Here is a 6296-nt window from a genome sequence, read left to right as displayed (position 1 = left end):
TATGTCTTGAACCGAGACACTTTTGTTCATAATCCAAGAAGCATACTTCTAAAAACATGAACAGTTTGTCTCGGTCCAAGACACATTTATCCATAATCCAAGAAGCATACTTCTAAAAACATGAACAGTTCGTCTCGATCCAAGACACATTTAATCCAAGAAGTATACTTCAAAAACATGAACAGTTTGTCTCGGTCCAAGACACATTTATCCATAATCCAAGAAGCATACTTCTAAAAACATGAACAGTTCGTCTCGATCCAAGACACATTTATCCATAATCCAAGAAGTATACTTCTAAAAACATGAACAGTTTGTCTCGGTCCAAGACGCATTTGTTCATAATCCAAGAAGTATACTTCTAAAAACATGAACAATTTGTTTTGAACCAAGACGTTTTTTTCATGATTCAAGAAGTTATGATGATTAGAGTAAATCAACTAACAATCCATCAAAACTTCTATCTGACAGAAGTTTTTTTTTTCAGTGAATAATTGAGATTATTACAATTATTAACAATTTGAGTATTAATATTGAAAACAATCATGCATCTATTATTATTATTATTATTATTATTATTATTTATATTGTTACGTCTTGGTATAAGTTATAATAAATAATCAATAATAAATAATAATTTAACAAATTCAATAGATACAAGATGCCGAACAAGCAATAAAATTTTTCTTTTTTTTTATAATAAATTATTTATTTTTATTTTCACACGGAATAAAAATTCATATTTTGCATTTTTATAAAACAATTTATTTTTATATTTTTTATATAAATTTTGGTAAGCAGTTTTCAAAGTCACCTCTGCAACGCGAGATGCCCCATCCGTTGAAGTTGCTAAACTATTATTTATTAAATGTTTAAACAATTACAATATGCTGACTACTATGGGAACCGTTGTATTTCATTGGTGCAAGAAATGGCACCACTTTTCATCCCTACCTAATAATTAAATTTTATGGGAATAATTTTATTTTTAATTTTAAGGAGCGTCACTCTCGTGATAACTTTTATTCGGCCAACATCTAACTAAATTTGAAATCATTCTAATTGAATTAAATACTTAGTAAAATTTCATAAATTTATATTAAAAATTATTGATCATTTTAATTGATAAAAATATAAATAAAATAAATTTAATTCATTTAAAGAAATTAATAACAAATAAATAATATTATTAGTGCATTAAAACTTAATTAAATAACTGTGACAAATAATTATTCCTACAAATTTTACCCTTCCTAAATCCTAACATTGACTGTGAAATTTTCCGGGGTGTTATTTTTCTGTGCTACGAGTTGTGTTACCTATTGGATTATTCTAAATTATCAACATCATCAGGCGACCATCCGGATTGACACGCTCTCTATACTTTAATTTTGGATAAACCACAACAACAAGGTAGAATCTACAAAAATTACACATTCCCTCCTAACCCGTTACCCTGTAGGGAATAACAAAATACGAGGATTTTAAATAAAACGTTAAATATCAAGTTGATTGAATTAAATTATTCCTAATAAATTATATTATTATTTTTCAAGTTAAATATTCTTCTTTTCTTTTGTTATTTCATAGACTAATTTAATTAATTCAACTTGGTACGTAACATTATTATTATTATTATTATTATTATTATTGTTATTATCTTACAAAGGTACAAATCCAAGTGGATATTTATATTCAGCTTATGATTACAAAAAAAGGGTTATGAGAGAGTCAAGTATTGCCATCTAGACAATTAGGCACAGTATACATTTAATAAAGATTTGCAAATTAGTTAAGTAATTAAAAATTATAGCATACATGGGGGAAATTGAAGATACTTTTTTTTTTTTTCTGATAATAAAAATATAATAACCATAATACCGTGTACTGATAGCTGAGATCAATAACTTAAATTCCATAAATGGATATATATCATTTAAAGACTCGATTATACGAAAAAAAAATTTTTTCTATATCTTATCTTTTCTATGTTCGAACTGGGTTTTTTATTTTATTTTAACGATAACTTCAGATAACGATATTTTGGAGTAAAATTAAAAATAATATTCTAATACGTTCAAATTTGAGCTTTATAACATGACGATAGAAATAAAAAAATAAAATAATGATGCTTTCTTATTTTTTAATTTTGATAATAAAAAAAAAATAACCATATACAGTATACTGATATAGTGATATAGCTCAGGTCAAACTAAAATTCCATATATGGATATATCAACGAATCATTTTTAAACGAAAAAAATAAAAAAAAAAGTTCTATTGTTCGAGCTGGGTTTTTTATTTTATTTTAACGATAACTATCGGTCAAGGTTAACGATATTTTAAAGTAAAATTAAAAAATAATATTTCATTACGTTTAAATATTTTGACATGTCAAGACGTGTCTCTTTATTTTCATCAAGTGCAATGTGTCACCGACTTTCAATTATTTTTTCTTTATTTATATTAATTTCTATATTGTCAAGAGTTGATTTAATTGTTCTAATCAAAAACAGTATTTAATTTGATACTGCGTCCAAAATAGGACCAACGTACATATTACAAGCGAAACTTGACTGTGCACGCTTATGTTTTCATGTGAAAACAATAGACATTATTCAATAATAAATTGAATATGTCATACCACCAACATCATATTTTTGCTAAATTGATATCGGTAGTTTGTCATATAAAAATTATCATTTAATTTTATCTATTGTTTTATTATTTTTATTATTTTTCTTATTATTATAACTTCGTTTGAAATTATTATAATTTTTCATTGAATTTTCATTTTTCAGTAGGAGATGTATGAAAGCAACATTGCCAATATTTAAACCACCATTTATATCACGGTTCCATGTTATATGACAATTGGGGCAATATAAATAGCGGTCTCCTCTTGTATTAGCACAATTTTGAGTTGTCATATATTCATCAACATTGAAGAAAATTATATTTTTATGAACCCATTAAAAATAATTTTTTACCATTAAGTTTTTTTCTTTTATGATAAAATCGAAAATTTCCATTAAATATTTTGTTTTTTTTTTTTTTATCTGGTTCATTTTTAAATTGTATTTTTTTTTTCTCAAAATGATCATTTATATTTGATAAAATATTTTTATATTTTTGTTTAAGTTTTTCTTTGTTTTCTTGTTTTCTAATAACTTTTTTAGCTTGTTCTTTTCTTCGTTGTCTATCTCTTTGATACTTTTGTCTATCTGTTAATTTATCTTGTCTTTTATCTGATTCTTCTTTTAATTTATTTTTTTTATTTTCTTTTTTTTGTTCATGATTAGTTTTTTTTTTATTATTTTCATCATTTTTATCTTGTTTTTTATTTTTATCATCATCAACATTATTATTATTATTATTATTATTTTTTACAATTTTTTCATCATTTTATTATTATTATTATTTTTTACAATTTTTTCATCATTTTTTTTATCTTGTTTTTTATTTTTATCATTATTTTTTTTTGATGTATTTGTTGTTTCAAGTAATTTAATTTTTTTTTCAATTTGTTTTTTTTGATTTTTAATTAATTTTTTATTTTTTTTACCAATACCCCAAGCCATTTTATTAACTGTAGTATCAATAATACTTCTTGTCATCATTATTTTATTCCATGATAATTTTGCAACTTTTAATTTTGTATATACTGGTGACATTATATCAGTACATTCAGTTCTCCATTTCATAGTTTGTATATAATTATTTGGATCTTTTGTATTTAAATCTTTATATCTATCTTTTGATAATAATTCATTAACAGCCTTATCAACTTTATCTGTTATTTTTTTAAATTTTTTTTGACGTTTAAATGTACCAGTTTTACGACGATATGTTGATGATTTTAAACAATATGGTTTTCCATGTTCTTTATCACCAAAATTTTTTATACAATCTTTACCACGAGTAATTATTCCAGCTAATGGATTTTTAAAACCAGGATCAGCTGTAACAACTTGTTCACAATCTTCAGCTTTCTCTTTTATATTATTAATTTTTTTTGATTTCACAATGTATTCATCTTTTTTATCATCATAATAATAATAATCATCATCATCATCATTTATCTTTTGCTTTTTTTTATATAAAAAACAAGCATAAACAGCATTTGTTGTCATTGAAAAATCAAAATTCTTAAAATGTGAAGTATGTGGAAACATTTTTTTCCACAATTCTTTATTATTATAAGTTTCACCAACTTTTTCTATTTTTATATTATATAAACGTGAAGCTAATACTTTAAGACCAGTATTTGAATAACGTATATGTTTTAAAATGGAAGAAATTTCCACCATTTTGTTTTTCTATAAAATAGGGAAAAATCTAAATCTTCAAATCCTTTAAATAATTCTTCTTTTGGATGTATATTATATATAAATAAATCATCTAATAATTTTTTAATTTCATCTTTTGTATATTTATTTTCTTCTTTTCCATCTTTTGTTTTAATTTTTAATGAATAAAAATAATTTTGAACACGTTTTATACCATGTTCATTAAGATTTACTCATAAATTTGTTTCAAATTGTGTCATCATTTCTTCAAATGGTCTATTACAGCCATCTGTATTATGTAACATTGGTATTTTAACATTTTTTGGACGATCGTTTTCATAATCAGCAAGTAATCTAAAAATGTTTTCATCAATGTCTTTAATAACTCTTACATTTGCTTTTAAACGATTAAAAATATCATTCACTCTTGGTGCTGTATCTGAATTTGCAATATCATTAAATAACCATTTATTTGGATGATTAATACAATATTCATATAAAATTGATGCATTACGTGCCAATTTAGCTAATCTTGTAACATCATCAATAATAATATTATATAATCTTAATTTTTCATCATAATCTTTTTTTTCATATTATTTAAATTAAATGTATTTATACCAATTGCTGTTTTTAAACCAATTTGAACTGTACTATGTCTTTCTTTTTCTTTTAATGTTTTTGATGGATTTCTTCGTTTAATTATTTTTGAATCATTTATTGAATTTTTAGCAGTTACTTTTTTTTACAACTTAAATTGTACCTACACCATGTAGATCTTTTATTTGAATGTCCATTTTTTTTACAATCATCACATTTAAGTTTTTGTTTTTCATCACTAAATTCACAAAGTTTATTTTTTTTACTTGCATGTCCTATTCTATGACAATCATTACATACTCTTTTTAATTTATTATTAGATAATTTGGTATTATCTGGTAAATCATTTGTATCTTTAATATTATTTGATTGATTTTTTTCATCATCATCATCATCATCATCATCATCTGATATAATTTGATTTTTATGAAATATTGATGTTTGAGTTGATTCTAATTTATTGATTTTTTGTTTTTTTTCAACAATACATAAAGTTTTATTATTAATTTTTCTTTTTAAATTTTGTTTATATGGTTTAAATTTTTTTTTATCAATTAAACCAATATAATTATTATTTTTTCTTTTTAATTGGTTTTTAATTTCTTCTGATGATGTAGAACATTTTGATAATTTTTGTGATAAATTATCAATATCTTTCATAATAATTAGTGATGATTGTATGCTATTTTTTGATTTATTAGTAGCTTTTGATAAAGTTGAAAAATTTGAATATAAATCAGATAAATTATCAATGTCTTCAACACTTGGATATTGTGGTGCTGATTGTGGTGGTGATGGTATTGTTGATGAAATATTTGATTTTTTATAAAATAATAAATATGGTTTTTTGTTGTCATTTAAATGAAACGTTTTAATATCTTCAAATTTTATTGGAGTCACTATATTATCATTAAAACAATACCATATATTTGTATTTTTATCTTTACAATATGTATATTATAATATGTACATTGTATAATAATGCCCTGAATTTAATGTATTACCATCATGAATAATTATAGCATATATTATATATATTTGACCACCTACTGATCCACTAGCTTTTAGAATTGGTAATTTTATTTCTTCATCAATTTTTAATGTCACATTATTGATTAATTTAAATGTATTTGACTTTTTATCATGAACAAAATAATTTAAATTAAATATCATATAAGGAGGTAAAATTGTGTTAATTTTCTTTATTGTACAACTATTATTTTAACCACATTTAACACAATTTTGATTTTCATTTTTATAATTTTTTGACATTAATTTTCTTACTGTTGTATTTATTTGAATATTCAAGTTATTTATAAAAAAGGATTCTTTTGAACGGAATTTGTTACAATTTTTATTAGTACATTTTCTACATTCATTATACTCACCATAAAATAAATCTTCAAT

The sequence above is a fragment of the Aphidius gifuensis genome, linkage group LG2, assembly GCF_014905175.1.
Source record: "Aphidius gifuensis isolate YNYX2018 linkage group LG2, ASM1490517v1, whole genome shotgun sequence".
NCBI classification, from domain to species: domain Eukaryota; kingdom Metazoa; phylum Arthropoda; class Insecta; order Hymenoptera; family Braconidae; genus Aphidius; species Aphidius gifuensis.
Note: the sequence above shows the minus strand (reverse complement) of the source record.